Source organism: Schistocerca americana, chromosome X (assembly GCF_021461395.2).
Source record: "Schistocerca americana isolate TAMUIC-IGC-003095 chromosome X, iqSchAmer2.1, whole genome shotgun sequence".
NCBI lineage: Eukaryota > Metazoa > Arthropoda > Insecta > Orthoptera > Acrididae > Schistocerca > Schistocerca americana.
This window is the reverse complement of record NC_060130.1, coordinates 657785513-657809621: the sequence shown is the minus strand read 5'-3', so window position 1 is coordinate 657809621 and position 24109 is coordinate 657785513. Positions and strand designations below refer to the sequence as shown.

Genomic DNA, 24109 nt, shown 5'->3' with positions numbered 1-24109 from the left:
ATTGATTACCTTGCCACCTTTATTTAGGTGGAACCCCTGTGTTGTCAAGTTATTCTCTCTATTTCAAAGTTCACAGCAATTCTTTTTTGTACACATGGTTTGCAGCATCGAGTGACTGAATGCGGTACAGGTTCGCACTATTAATTTTTCTATTTAAACAATATACATCATACCCCCTAGGTACAGAATGGATAATAATGTTCATTTTGTGACTTTAGAGGGAGTACTGGTTACAGCGGCTCTACCTCATGTTTCATCGTTAGTTCAAGAGGTTTGTCTGTCTCATTGGAACCTACCATCAGAATTAGAGTATCCCGTCCACTGAAGCTTATTGTCAAGATTCCTGCATTATTTACCGCTTCTTTACAGGAACACCAGGTTTTACGATGCCTTGTACCTGATATGAGGGCCCTTGCTTGCCTTGTAGTATTTGTGCACTACCGTCGCCTAATATTAGTACTTTACTTGTTTCCAAGGTTTTTTTTTTCCTAAGTAACGGTCTGTTACTCGTTTCGTTTTTCTTTTGCACAAATGTAGTAGCTGGTACCTGTCCAGTTTCTCTCAATGGCGGATCGCTAATACACAGTGAGGCGGTTTGTTCGCTTTGAATTATTTTTTTCGATGTATGTTGTACATCGTTGGAATGTATGTTGTCCCTAATTGCATCCTGCACCAAGTGGTTATAAGATGTTTCGGGTCTTTTAACACTTTTCTGATCCGTTTCATATTGGCCTGCTGTCACATTAGCTTTGTGTAACGTGGCAGTTTATTTACATACGGGTTGTTTAGGTACAAGCTTAAGATCACACGTGACGCTAGACATAACTAGATTACCGTTTGAGTTTAACACTGGATTTTGAGCATAATTTATGGCGTGATTATTTCTCGTAATTCGCTGTACTGGAGAACACCACGTTTTGTTACCGATATTTCAGTTCGGAGCGCGGGCTACGAGTTCACAGTTCGTGGGTTTACTATTTCTTGTTTAGGAGACGCAGTTGTGTCTTCCTGTGTTTGTAATATACTGTTTACTTTGAATCCCGTAGCGAGTTCAACTCATTGTGGCATGCCCAATGGTCTTTACTGTTAAAGTATTTTGACGCATTTGTCGCAGCATCAGTAATTGGAGTCGGCACATACAATACCTCTTATAACTTTTTGAGCAGATTTTACATTTCCTACACTTTTACCTGGCGCCATGACTTCGTCAGCAAATTTTATATGCAGTTTTTATCGCTAAAGACTGAAAAAGATGTAATTTCTGTAACTATTGAAATAGTGTCGGCGTTTACGCGCTCACTCTTGATATTCTTTGCTCCATACGTTCACTTTTTACTCACAAAATTGTTCATTTTCGCAGTGGGTAGACAGGAAGCACATCACTAGGTAGCCATTTTGCCATAAATCATCCTGCACGGGTCTCTTCGAGTCTCTCAGGATTGTTACTCTATATACAGGGTGTTCCATTTATCTTGCTCACACAAAATAACTTTTTTTAATGCGTTAAATGAAAATTTGTTTCAACCAGTGTTTTTTTAACATCCTAGGGTAGTTCTTTCTGAGGGTATACGTTTTATGTATTCCCAAATATGTAGAAGATACGGGGTAGAGGTTAAATTTTTTAAATGGAACCATGAACGTTTCATTAAAGAATACACTCACCCCCTCCAAGAGGTATTCAAAAACGTATCACACTGTACCATTTTTTGTCAATAAAACGTAGACGTCAAGCAATAAAGAGTACACAGGTTGTGAAGAACCAAGTAGTTTTCTGCCTTGATCGTACACACAACGCACTCAATGTAGTGCTGTGGTAGAGGTGTGGGCTTCGTTTATGATTTCCGACTCATGAAAATACGGGTACACCTCCCCCCCCCCCCCCCCCCCCCCCGCCTCCCGCACATCTCATTTTTGGCTTCTTTTCGTGCTTTTGGGGTACAGTATACTGCAATCTGTGTAGTCGTGCATAAGAGTAACTTAGTAACTGCATAGTACATATTGAGAATACCATTTTTGTTGTGTGAAGGTGTATGATGTACACACATAGCCATACGGTAGAAATCCTGCTGATCTACGGAGACGCTTCAGTCCGGAACCGCGCTGTTGCTGTGGTAGCGGGTTCGAATCCTTCCTCGTGCATGGATGTGTGTGATGTCCTTAGGTTAGTTAGGTTTAGGTAGTTCTAAGTCTAGGGGACTGATGACCTCAAATGTTAAGTACCATAGTGCTTAGAGCCATTTGAAGCATTTGATCTACGGAGAAAGTACGTTGACAGGAAATAATTTAGTAACTTGCGGTTTTATGTTGAGTACTGTTAGAGGACATAATGGTTATTATGTTTATCTTGTGGCTACTGTACATATCTGTACTGTAATTTGCTGTAAGCGGGCGAAATTCTGTTCAGGGACAACTACTGTACAGCAGACGATTCCCTCTAAAGCCATCGCCTTCTCGCTGGATGTTTGGTCGTCTGAGTTCTAGTCTACGTGAAACGCGAAGTTTAAACGTAAGACCTCGAAATCGTCGTAGAACACGAACCGAGGAAGCTGCTGAGGTCTCTGTGCTCGCTGCCGTAACCGTGAATCCTCAAATCAACAGACGACGAATTCAACATGAAGTTGGTATCTCGAAAACAAGTGCACATCGCATTCTGCGACATCATAAATTCCACACTTACCGTGTTCATTTACACCAAGAACTTCATGGAAATGACTTCAACAATAGCGTTCAATTTCGTCAGTGGACAGAGCAACAATTTCTCACTAAGCCTAATTTTTCCCAAATGTTCTTTTTACCGAAAAGGAGTCATTCTCCAACAAAGGAATAGTCAGTATGAGAAATATGCATAATTGGTGCATCAACAATCCACGATGGCTCCAGACAGGTAGAGCATCAACGTCCATTGATCGTTAATGTTTGGTGCGGAATTATTTGAGGTAAGATTATCGGACCTTTCTTCGTATATGACAACCAAAATGGCAGTCAATATGCCCGATTTTTAAGACACAATCTTTCTGTCCTCTTGGATGTGGTACCTCTGAATCAGAGGATGATCATGTGGTATCAGCGTGACGGATGCCCGGCACGTAACGTCTTACGAGCATGACGAATTCTGGATCGTAAATCCTGGTAGGTGGATTGGTAGTGGTGGGTAAGTTAGTTGGCCTGCCCGATCTCCGGACCTTACACCGTTGGATTTTTTTGTGTGTGGAGCAGTCAAGGGTGATGTCTACCAAATTGTTCCAGCAACGCCAGAGAGCATGCAGAAATGCATTATTGATTCTTGTACAGCCATCATAGAGGAAGTAGTGGCACGATGTAGGTCGCCTTTAATCCAAAGAGTGACCCTTTGTATGAATGCCAATGGTCACCATTTTGAGCCTGTGATGTAAACGCTCTGTTTTTAGGGTAGCGGTAGCTTCACACTAAAAGTTACTTCTTCATTGTCATAAGGACTGTAGTACGGTACTGTACAATAACAAAATCCAATTACTGTACATTGCAGTACTGTTGCATTCAATGTTTATTGATAATCTGTAAAATGTTCAAATGCGCCTTGAAGAGGTTAAATGATTTAGTTAATAAATTTCACTGAATTGATGTTTAAGTTATAAAATTTATGTGCTATTTACAATTTCCGTAGCTACTAGTTTTGTGGATAAAATGGTACGTTGTGATAGATTTTTGAATAGCTTTTGTAAAGTGTGAGTGATTTCTTAAATAAAATGTACATGGTTCTATACAAAAAATTTAACCTCTACCCCACATTTCCTACATCTGTGGTGGTACATAAAACGTATATTGTCAGAAAGAACTACCCAGTGATTTTCCACTTAAATCATCAGAAAAGAGTTATTTCAGGTGAGCAAGATAAATGGGACACCCTATGAAATACAAGTGTTCTAAAGGAAACTAAACGTATTCTTCATGTATCAAACTTTTAGAAAAAGAAGACATTCTTACTGTATTAGTTAAAAGGTATTCCTTAGTGTAAGAATAGTGGAAATCAACTACATACTTAACTTAAAAATATGCTGGAGGTAGTACAACAAAGCTCAAATAATGAAACATAAATACAAATGTAGAAATGTCTTAAAGATAAAAATTTGGTTCTGTTACTTACGTGATCGAGATAAAAATGATTTACTTTAATTTATGAAGAAAAAGTCCTTTTATGTATTTGTATTCTAAGATAAACAGTGCACATTTACTTATTCCGCATTTTAAGCATTCACATAATTCTATACCAGTAAATTGTGGGGTGTAATATATGTACAGCCAATTATACTTAGAAAATTCTCGTCTAGAAAAAAAGTTTGTGTAATAATGTCTTCCATTAACTGAGTTCTCTTATGTTGTTAGAACCTTCCTTGTGCATATAATTAACAGCGCCAAATAAAGAAATCATATTATCAAGTAAAGACTTACTTCTAAAACTCTGAGTGGTTATGTTCCAAATCGAGTTTATAAATATATATCTTCCTTGTACATACTCATCACATAATATGTATGACAGTACAGTTAAAGAAACCCACGCTTACAAGAAGGTATAAAGACGTGTTCGTCCACATACCATCCACAAGTAGAACAGAAGGGGGGACTCATATTTGTACTGCTACTCTGTGTACACTTCAGCTTCAAGTGTTAAGTTAGACATTTGTTTTATGAAGAATAATGTCATCTGAAAAATCTAAATTATGATCAGTTGCTGTTAGTCCTTCATCAGCAATTTGTATTATCCAATATGTTTAACAGTTGACTGTAAAGAAAATTGTAGGAATTGCTGTATGGGAAATCTGTGATTCCTAATAGATTTGCTGATGACAACCAAGCCATAGAAAAGTATGAGATTTGCAATTCATCTCATATGGCACTGTAGTGAATGTAAAGAGATGTGTGTAATCTAAGACAAACAAAACTTATCTGATAATGTATCATGTTACCCACATGTACACCTTTAACAGTCTGAGGTGTCAGCTGTTCAGGATCTTGGTCTGTTGTCTGTTTTCGAAAATTATGTTAGGCAAATCACAAGAATGATGAATTATGGTAGGTTATGATTGGTGGTTACAGCTACTATAAATTTTAAGTAATTTCAACAATAATAATTACCTTCTAAATATCTACATCTTGGACGAAACTGTGTTCATTATTCTACCACTTCGATCAAATTTCGAAGTTCATATTAATGGCTTACCTGCATTTAAATTTAAATTAAGAAAATACTTTAAGGGAAGGGCCCAATTCTCTTGATGAGTATCCACAGATAAATCAATTACACTATTTGCAAATTTGTATTCTCATTCATATTTTATGTTTTCAGGTTTACCATTTGTAATGTGTTAGTTTTAATTTGTCTCACTTATTCAAGATAGACGATGTATGCATATTTTTTCTGTACATTCATTCATTTTCAGTGATTATGTCAATTACTTGAACTATATCTTATTAATTTTTTGTAATCTTTAAGCTTCCTCAGTATTTAATGCCAAATTTTTGTTATTGTACGAGGGCTGTTCAATAAAGAATGATCATAATTTTTATGGTCATAATTTCTGGTGCTAAAATTTAGTCTTATGATATTCTGTTAGCTTAATGTGCAACAAACACGGCGCAGTAATTGCATTGTTGGGACTCCTGGTTCCCGCCTGTGAGAGGCAGGCAAGCTCAGACATGTTCAGTATCGCCTACCGCTGCAATGGAGGTAACTCGCGATGAATAATATGCAGCTTTGAAATTCTGCTTTCGTCTCAACATATCTTCAGCTGAGGCCCATACAACGTTACAGGAGGCCTATGGAGAGTCGGTTCTTCCCTCCAGCACAGCTCGAAGATGGTTTAAAATGCTTAAAGAGGTGAGACAATCAGTTTCAGAGGAAGGTGGACCCGGTGCTCCAGTTACTGCTCTTACGGAAGAAAACATCAACACTGCTGCTGTCATTGTGAGAGAGGATCGAGGAATTACCTTAAGACTACTTTCGGAAATACTGAACATTTCATTGGGCGCCACCCACACATTGGTGACAGAAAAGTTACACATGACACATGTTTGTGCGCGATAGGTCCCAAGACTGTTGATTCCCGAACAAAAGGACATTCGCGTGCAGGTCTGCATGCAGTTAAAGTTGATGTTAGCGGAAGATCCGTAATTTCTTTCAAATGTAATTATTGCTGATGAAACTTGGCTACATCGTTTACATCCTGAGAACAAACAGCAAAGCTCAGTGTGGAAGTCTCCTTCATACCAACCCCCAAAAAAGCAAAAGTGGTTGCTTCTGCTGGGAAAGTTATGGTCACCTCATTCTTTGATATTCATGGAATGGTTTATCAGCATGTTGTACCAGCACACACATCAGTAACTGGACAATACTACAAGGATGTCCTGAAAACATTGCAAGTCCATATCCGGCGCAAAGGACCATATTTCCGTGAAGTAGGCTGTACGCTGCAAAACGATAATGCGCGGCCGTATATTGCCAATGTTGTTGCTGAATAGCGTGCAAAAATTAACTTGAAGTGCATCCCTCACCCTCCCTATAGTCCGCATTTAGCCCCATGTGACATTTTTCTATTCCCTACCATGAAGAAACACCTTCGTGGGAGGCATTGCCAATCATCAGAACCAGGCGGAGGCGATTTTGAAGGACCTCTCAAAAAATGGTTTCTAACATGTATTTGAAGTCTGGCAGAAACGCTGGGACAAGTGCATCACATTCATGGGAGACTACTTTGAGAAGGACCATCAAAATTATGAGGATGACTTAAAGAATGTTGTAAAAAAATTATGATCATTGTTTATTGAGCAGCCCTCGTACATGTTTATTATATCTCTATGCTTGTGAACCTGACTTTTTTCAGAGCCTTGTGATTAATCACAATAAGGGTTCACAGAATTTTTAATAAATAAATAAAGTCTTAGTGCCCAGTTAACACTTCCCCTTTCACACAGTCTTGGCAATAAATTTCAGTACGACGACTGTGGGTGAAATCATACTCCAAATATCCATTGTCATAACACAGCATAAAATGTTTCTTCCTTGGCCTGCTGCTTACAGCACTTGTTACCCCAGCTGGACATTGATATTCAGTTGCTGACTCACATGTAGTTGGCATCTCTGGCAAGTTGTAGAGTGCAAAGCATACCAGTACTCTTCTTTTACAATATTCTAGATCTAAACTGAATATGGTAATGCTCAGTTACTTTTTGTTCAAATGTCTGAGCCCTCTTCTTTGTACTAATGAGAAACATGTATACTTTTTCCCTATGGAATGTCTAATTTTAGTCTTTATAACTGATTGCAGCTTAACCACCTGAAAAGACTTAAAAGATGGAACTGCAATTGCGTAAATTGCGATAATTAATACAGTCGATCATGACTATGATGTTATTTAAAAGATTCAGTGAGACTGTAATCGGAAAACAAATAAAACTGCCTTAAATAAACCATGTCTTCAGCTGTTGAAGTTACATCAAAAATAAAGCTTTGATTTTTTTAATAAATGCTGTACAAAATCCTTTGAAACAACAGAATAACGCTATAGTTCATTTTTTCCAATCATCTGATAAGTACACATGTTACTGTGGTCTGGAATGTTAGCCCTTAACGGTACGCTGGTTCATCCATTTACATTGCAAAATATTTCATCTGTATCACCATACGACGTATTTTGGTAAAACAAGGTCAGAAATAACCCATTATGACTTGAGTGAATTTATTCTATTCTTTACACGTTTGAAGTAAACAGAGTTCCGATTTATTTCTCATAACTCACTGGGATTGTTTTAGATTAAAGTCCAATAGATTCATAATGAGGAGATCATCCAGAATTTAGAACATGGCAGAAAAATAAGAATACGTGTTAAATATTTACAAACTCAAACAAACATGCTAATTTACACTAAACAAAAAAATGGTATACTGTAAACAAAACAGGATAAAAATCGGACCATTTGACAATGGGAGCAGAAAAATCTGGACAGGCCGTGACGTCAGACAGAGAAAGCAGGTTGTTGATTCAGGAAATGCGAGATAACACTCTCTCTCTCTATTCACCTAAGCACCATGTGCTAAGCGTTCAAATCTCGGTGATAGCAAGTGCATACCAACAAATATGCGGCACAGAGGCTATAAGACTTTTAATAAAGCGCTTACAAAGGTTCGCTATCCACCATTCAGACTTGACTAATGGCAGATAACTAAGAATGAAAGACCAATTTTACCTACAAGCTCTTCTCCTAAAATCGCTTATCTTTGTCTCTGAAACTTGAAATCATAACTTCACGCGTTTTTGAACGAAGATTAAAGCCAAAAAAATTTCCTTCTAAGAGCGTATTGTCCCATGTGTTCGAGGAGAGTGCTATTACGTGTGTTTATTGTGACGTTATGGTTGGAAGTGAGGAGTGGCAATCGGTAGGTGTAGAGTTCAAATCTACATTCTTCAATTTTTTTGTCATTTAAACGAACGATTTCACTAGAAAGAAAAAGGTGGCGAGAATTTGGAAAATGTTTACACAAATTATGAAATCGAGGGTGAGAGTAACGAAGTAGCTGGCCTTATTGCATATCGGCTACGTGTAGTTGAAGTCGCGATAGATAGAGTGTCTTTCGTCAGAGAAAATATCGAACCACAAAAGCAATTTATGGGAAACTATTCTTATGAGACAGAACATCAAACCATTATCATTTCAGCGTAAGTAGCAATTAGTATACCTATGCATTTAGAAGCAGTAATAACATATTCCCAATACATTAACGACAGAATACTTCGACCAACAGCGAACGAGTAAGGATGTAACGAGCACATATAGCCATTAAAGCGCTTACGAATGGGCGGTATTATCAGATTAGTAACACAACGTTGGTGGATGATCTACCTGTCAGAAAATAACAACTGTAATACACGAAGCTCCTTACTGAGTTACAGAAATAAATTACGCCTGAAATTCAAAGCTTTACGGAAGTGTTTGAACTGAGACATTTGCATCTCGTGTAATCAGATTAGTGCAGTTAACAGGCTCTTTATTTCGGTGTAGTTCGTTAAATACAAACCAACCACGACGGTAAAAGGATAGAAACAGTAAGACTTGTGGTTCACTATATCTTCCTATCGCTGTTTTTTTTTTTTAAGAAAAATGTTGCATCAGAGTGCACTAAAATATACCTACAAATCTCATCTGTCCCATGTTCCGATTTTATTTTTCACTTTCCATTCCCATTATTAAAATGCTTGCGTGGGATCCAGTATAATGTTGACACTCTGAAAATCAGTTCCACAAACCATTCTATGATAAAAAAGTCCGGTTTCTTCATGGGGATGTATAATATTATTCACGTTTTCGTTATAGATAGTTTATGTCCTACACGTGAATTCTCGAACACTGCATATTCTGTGGACGCACCTGCGATTAGTTACATACAAATTAAAAGCAGACTAACTGCCCCTAAAAGAAAAAATGAGAAGGGGAAGACGAGGAAGAACACGGCGAGATGACCAGCTTTTTTTTTTTTTTTTTTTTTTTTTTTTTTTTTTTTTTTTTTTTTTTTGGGGGGGGGGGGGGGTCCGTCATGGCAACAATAGCGTGGGACATACAGCAGTGGTAAAGTCGGGAGAGGCCTTTGAACAATAGCGAAACATTAACTGCTATTAATAAACATAACGAATAACGACAAATAGATAAAATAATACAGTAGTGCAGTAGTGGAAGTCATTACTTATACCACGGTTTCGACTAGAACTGTTGACCTCCTGTTACATGCAGTATAGTATGCTCGTGGGGCTAATTGAGGACAGATGATTGTAAATGAGGTGTTGTCACAGGGATTTATGGCTTACGTCCGACTTAACCTACAGATCTGATTTTGATTTATCTCTCCTGTCATACTGATGATGTCGACGGCGCCTACAGCAACTTTCTACCACCTCACGGCCTGTCCTCCAATGTGAGCCAACCTGTAAATGCTCGGGATTAAGTAATCACATGCAGTAGGCGGAACAAGTGACTTGCCATAGACACATGTCACGTATCTGTCGCATTTGTGAGTTTTTAGGTATCCTGCAACCACATGACACTGATTAAGTAGCAGTAACATTTATTGTCAAAGCTACGTAAATTCACATCAAGGATGGCTATGGAAATGGAAATTGCCTGTGTATTGGGAACTGCGGGTTAAATATCACTCGATGTGATGGCTGGAACCTCAGAATGTAAAGGGCCTACTCGTAGAAGACTTGAGCCCTGGACCCAATAAGTGCATAGTACTCAGCATAAAGTAACAACAACCTGACGTACATTACACACACTGACGTGACGGTCATGGGATACCTCCTACAATCGTGTCAGACCTCCTTTTTGCCGGCGTAGTGCAGCAACTCAGCATGTCATGCACCCATCAAGTCGTTGGAAATCCCATGCAGAAATATTAAGCCATGCCGCCTCTACAGCCGACCATAATTGCAAGAGAGTTGCCAGTGCAGGATTTTGTGTATGACCTGACTTCTGGACTATGTCCCATAAACATTCTATGGGGTTGATGTTGGGCGATCTGGATGGGCAATTCATTCGTTCTAACTGTCCAGGACATTCTTCAAACAACTCACGGACAATTGTGGCCCTGTGATATGGCGTATTATCATTCATAAAAATTCCATCGTTGCTTGGAACGTAAAGACCATGAATGGTTGGAAATGGTCTCCAAGTCGCTGAACATAACCATTTCTAGTCAATGATCGGTTCAGTTGGACCAGAGGACCCAGTCCATGCCATGCAAACACAGCCCACACCATTATGGAGCCATTAGCGGCTTGCCCAGTGACTTGTTGAAAACTTGAGTTCATAGCTTTCTGGGATCTGCGCCGCACTAGAACGCTACCATCAGCTCAACCAACTGAAATCGGGATCCGTCTGACCAGGCCACTGTTTTACAGTTGTCTAGGGTCCAACCGATATGGTCGCGAGCCCAGGAGAGGCGTTGCAGTCAGTGTTCATGTTGCTAGCAAAGACACTTGGGTCAGTCGTCTATTGCCATAGCGGATTAATGCAAAATTTTGCAGCACTGTCCTGACGGATACGTTTGACGAACGTCCCCCCTTGATTTCTGCGGCTATTTGACGCAGTGGTGCTTGTTTGTCAGCACTGACAAGACTGCGCAAACGCCGCTGCTCTTGGTCGTTAACTGAAGGCTGTCGACCACTGTGTTGTCCTTGGTGGGAGGCAATATGCCGCTGCTCTTGGTCGTTAAATGAAGGGTGTCGGCCACTGCGTTGTCCTTGGTGGGAGGCAATGACTGAAATTTGGTATTCTCGGCACACTCTTGACACTGTGAACGTCGGAATATTTTCCCTAACAATTTCCGAAATAGAATGCCCCATCTACATCTACATCCATACTCCGCAAGCCACCTGACGGTGTGTGGCGGAGGGTACCTTGAGTACCTCTATCGGTTCTCCCTTCTATTCCAGTCTCGTATTGTTCGTGGAAAGAAAGATTGCCGGTATGCCTCTGTGTGGGCTCTAATCTCTCCGATTTTATCCTCATGGTCTCTTAGCGAGATATACGTAGGAGGGAGCAATATACTGTTTGACTCTTCGGTTAAGGTATGTTCTCGAAACTTCAACAAAAGCCCGTACCGAGCTACTGAGCGTCTCTCCTGCAGAGTCTTCCACTGGAGTTTATCTATCAACTCCGTAACGCTTTCGCGATTACTAAATGATCCTGTAACGAACCGCGCTGCTCTCCGTTGGATCTTCTCTATCACTTCTATCAACCCTATCTGGTACGGATCCCAGGCAGTGGGCGAACAAGCGTACTGTAACCTACTTCCTTTGTTTTCGGATTGCATTTCCTTAGGATTCTTCCAATGAATCTCAGTCTGGCATCTGCTTTACCGATGATCAACTTTAGATGATCATTCCATTTTAAATCACTCCTAATGCCTACTCCCAGATAATTTATGGCATTAAGTGCTTCCAGTTGCTGACCTGCTATATTGTAGCTAAATGATAAGAGATCTTTCTTTCTATGTATTCGCAGCACATTACACTTGTCTACATTGAGATTCAATTGCCATTCCCTGCACCATGCGTCAATTCGCTGCAGATCCTCGTGCATTTCAGTACAATTTTCCATTGTTACAACCTCTCGATATACCACAGCATCATCCGCAGAAAGCCTCAGTGAACTTCCGATGTCATCCACAAGGTCATTTATATTTATTGTGAATAGCAACGGTCCTACGACACTCCCCTGTGCGCACTTGAAATCACTTCTTACTTCGGAAGACTTCTCTCCATTGAGAATGACATGCTGCGTTCTGTTATCTAGTAACTCTTCAATCCAATCACTCAATTGGTCTGATAGTCCATATGCTCTTACTTTGTTCATTAAACGACTGTGGGGAACTGTATCAAACGCCTTGCGTAATCGCATCAGGTCCAGCGGCCATTCCTCTTTTGAGCGATTTTAATTGTTTTTCTATCCCTCCGTCATCTATTTCGATATCCACCATTTTGTCATCTGTGCGACAATGCCGGCCTGTGTGGCCGTGCGATTCTAGGCGCTTCAGTCTGGAACCGCGTGACCGCTACAATCGAGGGTTCGAATCCTGCCTCGGGCATGGATGTGTATGATGTCCTTAGGTTAGTTTGGTTTAATTAGTTCTAAGTTCTAGGCGACTGATGACCTCAGAAGTTAAGTCGCATAGTGCTCAGAGCCATTTGAACCATTTGTGCGACGATCTAGAGAAGGAACTACAGTGCAGTCTTCCGTCTAGTTCCAACCACCATTCCATATTCAAAGTCTGTTAATTTCCGTAATGCGGCCATAATTACGTCGGACAGGTTTTCACATGAATCAGCTAAGAAAAAATGACAGCTCCGCAAATGCACTGCCCCTTTATACCTTGTGTACGCTATACTACCGCCACCTGTATATGTACAAATCGCTATCCCACGACTTTTGTCCGTCGGTGTATATGTCTACTGTAACATTTTCCAATACACATGATTCTTTTTTCTTCTGTTTACGAATTTGATGGTGGACATATACATTTTGCAGTAGTTCGTATTCTCGAAATCAATATTCAACAGTTATGCTAAAGAGCTATTCAATATGTTTTTTTGTCATCGTAATTACTCAGTAAGTACACAGAAGCCTGCCACAATCAAAGTCTAGAAGTATAAAGTATTGCCGATGAAAAGTAAAGACAAATATTACACAGTCGAATTACTGGTCACGGCGCTGGAGGCCACGTCTCTTCAGTGTAGAGGCCATGAACGATGTAGACATCTCCTGGACGCGAAGTTCCACTTGGACGGCGTCGTCCCAATAGCAACGACTCCAGAGTTGATATCCTGATTGTGGGAACGCTGTTGCAATCGTAGCCTGACCCAGCAAACTCACTCGGCGGGAACTCGTCCAGCGTAGCCTGGGTGCTGGCCTAAATACTGCCAAGACACCCCGATCCTGCAGATACTACTTTCGGTCAGTGGCGCGATGGTGAGAGAAGGTCGTGTAGCCAGTGATCTCTGGCGGCACCTGGGTTGTTTGGTTCCCGGGCGGAGCGCTGCCATCCCTTGTCTGTTGTCCGAACAGCTGTCCCCTGCGAAGCCCTTGCCTTGATAATCCGTCTGTGTTGCCGCTGGCTGAGTACGTGCATGGCCACAGCACACCAAAAAGCAGCGTGACTTGCACCAAATTCGAACCGCCGACCTTCGTCTTACCGCCTTAGTTCCATCTGGAGCTGGAGGACGGCCAGAACGACTTTTTATCTTTATTTAGACATGTGTGTTTTTCAAGAACCGTCCTCTGACACACGTCTGCTGTAGCTGCTAACTACTACTATTTATCAACTTCACAATAGAACTACCAGTTATTTGTTCAAATTGAAATAAGTTTCTTAAGAACGGGTTTAATTTTTTTTTTTTTTTCGCTGTCGCAAACTAACAGGCAGAGACGAACACAAACTCAAGACAAAATCGTCCACGTCATAGGTGAGATTCGAATCCACGACCTCCAACAAAGCGTCTTAGTGTCTTGGCGTACATGGCCTTCACAGTCTGGAGCCACATAGGTATGGGCAGACTTAAAGTGGCAAGAAGTTTCGAATACGAATTCCTTCAATCCTTCTCCACTGCCACACTTTCTGATGGCATTAGCTGTTAACTTCATCCATAGGCGTCATCATAAGAGCGGCAAGCAGAAATCACGTCGTGGGCACTCATTTGCAATGATTCACTGGAAAAATCCAGTTGTCACGCTGACTGAAGAAGGCAAGTTTTCAGTCAGAGATGCTGGCAGGAGGTTCTGCGGGAGACATGAATAAACCGAGCACACGCCGAGAGAACACAAAGACTGTGCGGTAGGAGTCGACAGCTTTCCTTCCTAAATGTGAAGCAGTTGTGGCGAGAGACTAGCTTCCGCTGTCCCAGTGACACAGTTTGCCGAATGATGAGGGAAGATGGACTCCACGTACGAAGATCCGCTGTGAAATGGGAAAATATTGATGATAATGTCATATACCGGCTGGCATTCTCGGAGCTCCATCAGAACGTAGCGTGGGAAAATGTAATTTTCTCTTATGAGAAGGTGTTTTTCTCGAGGAACGATGGTCCAAGAGAACTTTACGGACCACGAAAGAAAGATATCTTGGAGAATACGCGCGACAGCAAGAAGAAGCGGGCGGCTATCGGTTTCCTACTGGGGATGGATAGCTGCGAGAGCGGCATGAGTACACAGAACTGGGAGAATTCTTGATAGCAGGCAATACGCTCACATAATGAAGAATGTGATGTTGCCTTGAGCGCGAATGTTATACAGCGAAGGAGAGTTCACTTTACAGGAGTATCATTCACCTGCATTAGTCCACACTAGTTCAAAAATGGCTCTGAGCACTATGCGACTTAGCCGGCCGAAGTGGCCGTGCGGTTAAAGGCGCTGCAGTCTGGAACCGCAAGACCGCTACGGTCGCAGGTTCGAATCCTGCCTCGGGCATGGATGTTTGTGATGTCCTTAGGTTAGTTAGGTTTAACTAGTTCTAAGTTCTAGGGGACTAATGACCTCAGCAGTTGAGTCCCATAGTGCTCAGAGCCATTTGAACCACTATGCGACTTAACTTCTGAGGTCATCAGTCGCCTAGAACTTAGAACTAATTAAACCTAAGGACATCTCACACATCCATGCCCGAGGCAGGATTCGAACCTGCGACCGTAGCGGTCACGCGGTTCCAGACTGAAGCGCCTTTAACCGCACGGCCACATCGGCCGGCCTCCACACTAGTTCAGCAGCAGCTATCCAATTTATTCACGAGCGTCATGAACTGGCTGCCACGCGCTGCTGATGTGAATCCAACGGAGGACATGTGAGCTGCACAAACTCTGTCAGATAACTAGCCACAAAACCGAATGGCTACATTTTTCGCCCTGTAGGACTGCATACTTGACTCTAGGAGAAAGTTGCCTCTACTGGCAATTACGTCTGACACTTCCTACATTCCACGGCAAGACGAATGAGTGAAGTTAAAAATATTGAGGGATTCTGGACAAGATATGAGAGCACGGAGAGCATTGTATTTCCTTTACTTTTACTTTTCCTCAGTTTTTATGTCAATGACAGCCGGTGCAAAATCTATTGACAAAGGAAAAATTTCGAACCCGAGGTAATAAAATACAAGTTTTCCTTACATGAAAAGTAATAAATTAAAAGGGGCTTTTTCAGACTATTTTCTGTTATTTCATATTTATCTCCCTCTTCTCCTCTATTGCTATGTCCTGCATCCTCCCAAGATTTTGTAAAATATTTCTACTAATATTTATTGTTGTTGTGTCTGAAGAATGGTTTGGTGCAGCTCTCCAAGCTACTCTACCCTGTGCAAGCCTCTTCATCTCCGCATAGCTACTGAAACATACATCCTTCTGGATCTGCTTACTGTATTCATCCCTTGGTCTCTCTCTACGATTTTTACCCCCACACTGTCCACATACACACACGTCTCTCCAATACTAAGTTAGTGGTTGCTTGAAGTCTCAAAATGTATATTATCTTTTAGGCAAGTTGTGCCAAAAATTTCTTGCCTCCTCAGTCCTGTTCTTTACCTCCTCATTAGTTACACGATCTACCCATCCAATCTTCAGCAGTCTCCTATAGCACCACATTTCAAATGTCTTTATTATCTACTTGTCCAAACTGTTTATCATCGATGTTTAACACCCATAGATGGCTACATTCCAGGCAAATACCTTCAGAAAAGACCTCCTATCCTTTAAATCTACATTCGGTGTTCAAAATTTCTTTTCTTCACCTTGCCATTGCAAGTCTACGTTTTATATCCTCTCTACCTCAGCCATCAACACTTATTTTGCCTCCCAAATATCAGAAGTCATCTCCTATTTTAGGTGCCTCGTTTCCTATTCTAATTGCCTCAACATTACCTTATTTAATTCGGTTATATTCCATTGCCCTTATTTTGATTTTGTTGATGTTTATCTTATATCCTCTTTTGGAGACACTGTCCATTCCGTTCAACTGTTAATGTCATCAACGAACCTCAGATTTTTTATTTTTTCTCCCTGCACTTTAATTCCTACTCCAAATTTCTCTTTGGTTTCCTTTTCTGCTTGCTCAAGGCACCGACTGAATAATATCGGGGATAGGCTACAACCCTGTCTCACTCCCTCCTTGACCCCTGTCTCCTTCTCATGACCTGCTGTCTGGTTTCTGTGCAAGTTATAAATAGCCTTTCGATCCTTGTATTTTATCCCTGCTACCTTCAGAATCTCAAAAGAGTGTTTCAGTCAACATTATCATAATCTTTCTCTAAGTCTACAAATGCTATAAACGTATGTTTTCCTTTCCCTAATCTATCGTCTAAGATAAGTTTCATGGTCAGTATTGCCTCGCATGTTCCTACACTTCCCCGGAATCTGAACTGATCCACCACGGAGTCGTCTACTTCCAGTTTTTCTATTCTTCTGTAGAGAATTCGTTTCAGCATTTTGCAACCATGGCATCTTAAACTGATAATTAGGTAATATTCACATCTTTCAGCACCTGTTTTATTTGGAACTGGATGCATTACATTCTTCTTGAAATCTGAGGGTATTTCGCCTGTCTCATACATCTTGCATACCAGATCGAATAGTTTTGTCATGATGGGCTCTCCCAAGGCTATAAGTAGTCCTGACGGAATTTCATCTACTCAAGGGACCCTGTTTCGACATAGGTCCATCAGGTCTCTGCAAAATTCTTCTCGCACTATCACATCTCCCATCTCATCTTCATCTACGTCCTCTTACCTTTCTATAATACTGCCTTCAACTGCATGTCCTTCGTATAGACCCTCTATACTTAATTTTCATCTTTCAGTTTTCCTTTCTTTGCTTATTACACGTTTCCCATCTGTGCTCTTGATATACATACAGCTGCTTCTCTTTACGGCAAAGGTCTCTTCAGTTTTCCTGTAGGCGGTATCTGTCTTTCCCCCTAGTGAAAAATGCTTTTAAATCCTTACAGTTGTCCAATAGTGATCCCCTGCTTAGCCGTTTTTCGCTGCCTGGCAGTCTCATTTTTTAGACGTTTGTAATACTTTTTGCCAGCCTCATTAGATGTATTTTTATATTTTCTCCTTCCAGCAGTTAAATTCAACACCTCCCGTGATACCCAGGAATTTCTACCAGTCTTTGTCTTTTTACCTATTTGATCCTCTGCTGCCATCACTACTTCATTTCACAAAGCGACTTATTCGTCTTCTCCTGTATTCCTTTCCCCTGTTCTAGTCAATCGGTATTTAATGCTCCCTCTGGAACTATCTATATAATTTCATTCTTTCAACTTATCCAGGTCCCATTTCCTTAATTTCCTAGCTTTTTCAATTTCTTCAGTTTCAGTCTACAGTTAATAACCAATAAATTGTGGTCAGAGTAAACATCTGCCCCTGGAAATGTCTTACAGTTAAAAATCTGGTTCCGAAATCCTTATCTTACCATTATATAAACAACCTGAAATTTTCCGCTGTTTCCATGTCTCTTCCACGTATGAAACCTTAACTCAAATGTTAGAGATCATTAAATTACGCTCTCAGCAAAATTCTACTAGGCAGCTTCCTCTTTCATTCCTTTCCCCCAGTCCATATCACCAATTATTTTTCCTTCTCTTCCTTTTCCTGCCATCGAATTTCAGTCCCCCATCATAATTAAATTGTCGTACCCCTTAACTATCTGAATAACTTCTTTTGTCTCATTATACATTTCTTCAACCTCTTCATTATTTGCACAGCTAGCTGGCGTATTAAGTTATACTACTCTGTGGTGGGTGTGTACTTAGTGTCTATCTTGGCTACGATAAAGTGTTCACTATGCTGTTCATAGTACATAACCTCCATTCCTATTTTATTATTCATTACCCCTTCTTCGTTTTGTATTTGTAACCCCATATTCACTTGACCAGAAATCCTGTTCCTCCTGCTACCGAGCGTCACTAATTCCAACAATATCCACCTATCCATTTCCATTTTTAAATTTTCTAACCTGCATGCCCGAGTAAGGGATCTAACATTCCAAAATCTGACACATAGAATGCGAGTTTTGTTTCTCCTGATGACGGCATCCTCCTGAGTAGACCCACCCAGAGATACGAATGTGGGACTATTTTACCACCGGAATATTTTGCCCAAGAGGATGGCGTCATCATTTAACCATACAGCAGAGCTGCAGGCCCTTGGTAAAAATTGCGGCTATCGTTTCCCCTTGCTTTCAGCTGTTCGCAGTACCAGCGTACCAAGATCATTTTGGTTGATATTACGAAGCCAGATCACATAATCACCCACACTGTTGACCCTGCTACTACTGAAAGGGCTGCTACCCCTCTTCCCTTTTCTAACTCCTCTAAGATGAAAGGAACTGTGACATATTTTCCTATAAGATCCACTTTTCTTTCTTTTCAGTCACTTACTTTGCACTACTACTCTCTCCCCTATCCAACGCTCCCTCCGTCCCTCCCCCCCCCCCCCTCCCTCCCTCACCATCACTCTCTCTCTCTCTCTCTCTCTCTTCTCTCTCTCTGGTCAGTTTTGTAGGTCTATGTAGAGATGAGGAAAATGGAGACGTAGAAGAAGCTATTTTGTTAACCCTTTCAGACCCGAATTTCTTCTGGAGGAAGGAAAATTTTGTTTAAATATTGTAATGGGCTTGGATGATTTTTAATGATTTTAGGAGCAACATTTATAAAAAGATATGTTACCATTTTCGAAAAAAAAATTGTACACATTTGCGTACACTGGGTCTCAATCAACATTGAAATCATAGCAGACAAAACTAATTTATTTAAACATTACACATAAATTTGAAATCATTTTCACGCAAAATACATGCAAAATTCACCATAGTTTTAATTAAAAATGAAATGAGTCAGGAATTATGTCCAATATGTGGTGTTAATTGACATGATATGAACGGAAACAGTTTTTTTCCTTTGACCGACAAAGATGTACGTTACATTTTTCACATTTTATTCGTGAACGTCCCTTGCATCCCGGAAATTTGCACCTGGTAGGCAGTGCACCACTTTCATGAAGAGGCAAGTGTTGTTCCATCATACTGAACCTCTTCAGGAGGCCTAGTTTCTCCTCGTCGTCTTTGAACAGATGTATCTGGAGGTGTGGCAGATGGTCGGCCTCGTTTTCTATTCGAGCTATCCATCCCACTTAACACTAGAACATCAGCCAGCTTCATACAGAAGTGTAGGAGATCCATTATTTTCTTCGTTGGCAGACCAATTGCACTGGCATTTTTCCTGTATTCGAGCCAGCTCTGTTCCACAGCAAAATCTACAGCATGGAAAATAGCTCTGAGTGTCCATTTCTTTGACTTTATAAAAATTCTGTAGTATGACATCAATTGGTCAAAAAGATCAACTCCGCTCATGCCATGGTTGTAGCATTTTACAATCTCTGGCCGATCGATAGTAACATACTTACTTTCTTTTTTGTTCCAGCGTTCAACTTTGTCAATTTCTCCTTTACCAATAAAATTAGAGCCTAGAACAACTGTTTTGTTGTCAACCCATTTTACTAGTGTTATGCCATCTGCGCTACAAATTTCTTCTGTATATCCTCTTTCCTTTTTCATTGCCTCCTTATCTGGTATTAGAGGAGGATTTGCAAAACGATTACCTCTGACAGTTCCAGCAGCACATACGCTTCACGTCCACGCTGTCGCGGCATGCTACCAGTGTTAAAGACTGCGATGGAGCTCCGTATGCCACGGCAAACTGGCTGACACTGACGGCGGCGGTGCACAAGTGCTGCGCAGCTAGCGCCATTCGACGGCCAACACCGCGGTTCCTGGTGTGTCCGCTGTGCCGTGCGTGTGATCATTGCTTGTACAGCCCTCTCGCAGTGTCCGGAGCAAGTATGGTGGGTCTGACACACCGGTGTCAATGTGTTCTTTTTTCCATTTCCAGGAGTGTAGGTTTGTCATATCAGCCATACTACTGAACAGATCATTAGTAATGTCCTTGCTGAAATAAGTCGAAGGAGAAAGTATCTCCTGTTCTTCAACACGTTATTCCCATTCGTAATATGAATCCAGTATAGAGAGAGGACGATGACGTCACTTGATGTCCTTTTTTTCTGACCAAAAGTATTTTACATCACTGAGCTCATTGTTGGTAAGTGGATCACTGTCTTGAATATCGCTGTTGTTGTTATCATTGTCACTGCATTCATTATTTGCAGTTGACTCATCATTGGTTTTTCCCCTGTTTATTTTGTCAGCCCCACTCTCGTTTCCTTCTCTCCTGAAGTACAGTAGGATTCTACTTCAGGAACTGTTCTTCATCTGATGATAAATCGAAATCTGACACCTCTCCATTCAGCAGCATCTCTAAAATGGCATCTGCATCTCGCTCAGTGTTGAAATACTGTTTCTTCGACATGATGGACAGAACTGAAATATTCACAAATAATAATATCAGTAGTGGCATTTCCCTAAAATAATAATTTACAGTAGACCTAACGACATTGTCATCAACGGGAGCTTCAATGCTATGTCTGTTTTCCTAATCGTTGCTCATAACAATACCTAGTAATACCACATACTTCATATGTTTTGAATAAATCCCAGTCAAAACTCATACAATCGTCAGGATAAAAAGAAACCGTTCCAACAAGTGCTTCATGTGAAGGAAACACAAGATACTCAGGGTTATGTAAAACATTCTTCTTGAGACCTCATGGCTACAATTGTGCACACAGAAAAACATTGCTCCTTTTTACTGACTAAAACAAATGATTTTGAAATATTGATTGTTGTAATAAATAAATAAAACATTCTACAATGTTCATGCATAACAACAATACTGGTACTCAACAATACTGTGGGTTATAGCTTAGCAAAGACTACCAGGTACTTTCAAGGTCACAAACTGCTCTGCACTGCTACATTAATCTGTTGATATGTTTATAGCGCTGCACAGCAGATGGCAGAAAAAATGGTTCAAATGGCTCTGAGCACTATGGGACTTAACTTCTGAGGTCATCAGTCCCCTAGAACTTAGAACTACTTAAACCTAACTAACCTAGGGACATCACACACATCTATGCCCGAGGCAGGATTCGAACCTGCGACCGAGCACTATGGGACTTAACTTCTGAGGTCATCAGTCCCCTAGAACTTAGAACTACTTAAATCTAACTAACCTAGGGACAGCACACACATCCATGCCCGAGGCAGGATTCGAACCTGCGACCTTAGCGGTCACGCGGTTCCAGACTGAAGCGCCCAGAACCGCACGGCCACACCGGCCGGCAGATGGCAGCACTTGTGCACGGTGAAAACAATGAACATTCACAAATGTGTACATAAGCTCCCAATTGAGGAAAAATATTTCTATTGCAGTTAAGAAGTCGTGAAAATTAATGTACACAATTATAACCACAGGGTCTGAAAGGGTTAATCGAATGCACCACATCGTGAAAATTACTTAAAAATTTCTTAAAAGGAGAATGAACTGTGCTGTTTCTGTGAGAACTGATGCGTTCATTTCCTGTGGCTGTTGAATCTCTCTTACTTTGAACATTGGTCTAGTGAATTATTCTTTTCTCTGATTTTTATTGAATTGCAATGTTCCAGTTGGGTGTTAAGTGGAGACAGTTAAGTGGAGACTGGTAACAATGTATATTTCCGGTTCACTGGTGGGAATTCGGAAGTTAACGTAATACAATCAGGTTGCCACAGACCTGACGATGGTACATAGGTAGTAACATTTTTACGCTCGACTTGTGGATCAAGACAAGTCTTGGAAGTTATTCAGGTCTGCTGATAAAATTTTCACTTAATGTCTAGTACAGTGACTGCACAAAGTACCACACCAGGACTGCGATGATGTTTGTCGTTACAACCGCGAACATAAAAGTAATAAAACGTCTGTGCTGCATTTCAGTGGTTTGGTTCTCACATAGGGACAAATAAACACAGAAAAAAATAACAGACGCAATGGACTTCCTTTGGTGCCTAAATCTTTAATCTGTTCCACTCTCATATAATCTAAAACAGTTGCCTTGGCATTTTTCGACTTCTTAATGACTTTGTCAAGTAATTCCGCGGTGATTCCAACTGTAGGGTTGCTAGTCTCGATATATGTCATTCACTTATGTTATATTTATGCGCCCAAAATTTTTCAGTCAGGCAAGAGCTGATTTTGCAACAGTATGAGGACACAGGCTGATGTTCCCAGGACCTTTAGACTGGTTTGGGACATGTCAAACACAATATGGGTTAAGTATTTTAGCTGTATGTCTGCATCAGAGGATTTATCTGAAACACGGAACGATATTCACATAACGCAACAATGGATTACGTCCAGGAACATAACTTACCTTCCATCCACACGCTGGTATTCAAGGTGGGATGACTGTCTGGAACTACTGTTTATCACTTCCATGACGAGGTCTCAGTATGCTACAGACGAAACTAAGTTGTCTACTTATTTAACGAATTGTTCCACGCCATTTGTTATTAATCAAATTATACATATACAAAGAACTAAATTTTATTGGCGAAAGTAAAAAAAACCCTAGTATTAACAAGTGTGTAATTCAGGAATTTCATATGTTTTTCACATACAGGTCTAAAAGGCACAAAATCACTGTAGTGAGAAGTCATAAGATGCATATGTTTTCTTGGGATTTCCTTGCCCATTTTCGATCTGTCAGTTTAAAGAAGTGGAAAAAACGGAGATACACTATAGCACTCCTCCAGCCAACTTGCAACCTACCGCTGATGAACTTTTCACTCAGACGCTGGTTACATTACCACTGAGCTAGCGAACCACTGCTGTGTTTTCTGCTCCGCCATTGTCAAAGTGGTGGCATATATATATAATTAGCCACGTAAAAGATGAGAGTAGTGATATTTTCGACTTGGAGCAACTTTCCTGGACACAGAATCACAAATCTGATAGCCTAATGTCACAGCCTGTGTGAAAGTCACTCAGAGTATTTAACGGAAATGAAAGAAGATACGAAGCTAATTTAGCTGGATAATTACTGGTATATGCCACTCCAGGTCTACTTGACAATGACAGAACTGCCAAACATACTATGCAATCTTGCCCTTTGTACTAGCCTCAGGAACACGGCCAATGGTTGCACTGAGCGGGACTGGAACCGAGGAATGTAGCTCGTGTCTCAAAGATGCACGGCCAATCCGACCCAGTGGCGAAATATCAAATGTATAAGCCATTGGCTTCTGCTATTATTTCAGCACAGATACCAACAATATTCAGATACACTGACTGTAAGCTGAAAATCGTAGATCAGTAGCTGTCACAATTATTACTGTTTTACTTTCTTAAGCGTACTGCAATCTGAGCTCATTTGACAGACATGATTCACTTTTTTGGAATCTCTATGTTGTTTGTAGTGTATGCATTACGCATACTTAACCCATTCTTTGATCATTCTAGACAATGGTATTTCTTGAGAACACTGTAATAGACACTAGCCCAAAAACAGAGGAACACAAATGAGAACAGAACAACAGAGCATTGAACTAAAAATGCGAACGTGCACAGAATCATTCTGTAAGCTACAAGCGCACTGCACAGCCTCAAGTCATTC

The 24109-nt window shown here is 40.7% G+C and overlaps 1 protein-coding gene across 1 annotated transcript in view; it reads left to right on the top strand.

Annotated features, from left to right (window-relative positions):
* Nucleotides 1–24109, top strand: part of LOC124556703 (catenin delta-2) — a 506669-nt gene that overhangs the window by 265612 nt on the left and 216948 nt on the right. The gene's annotated exons all lie outside the window — the stretch shown is intronic.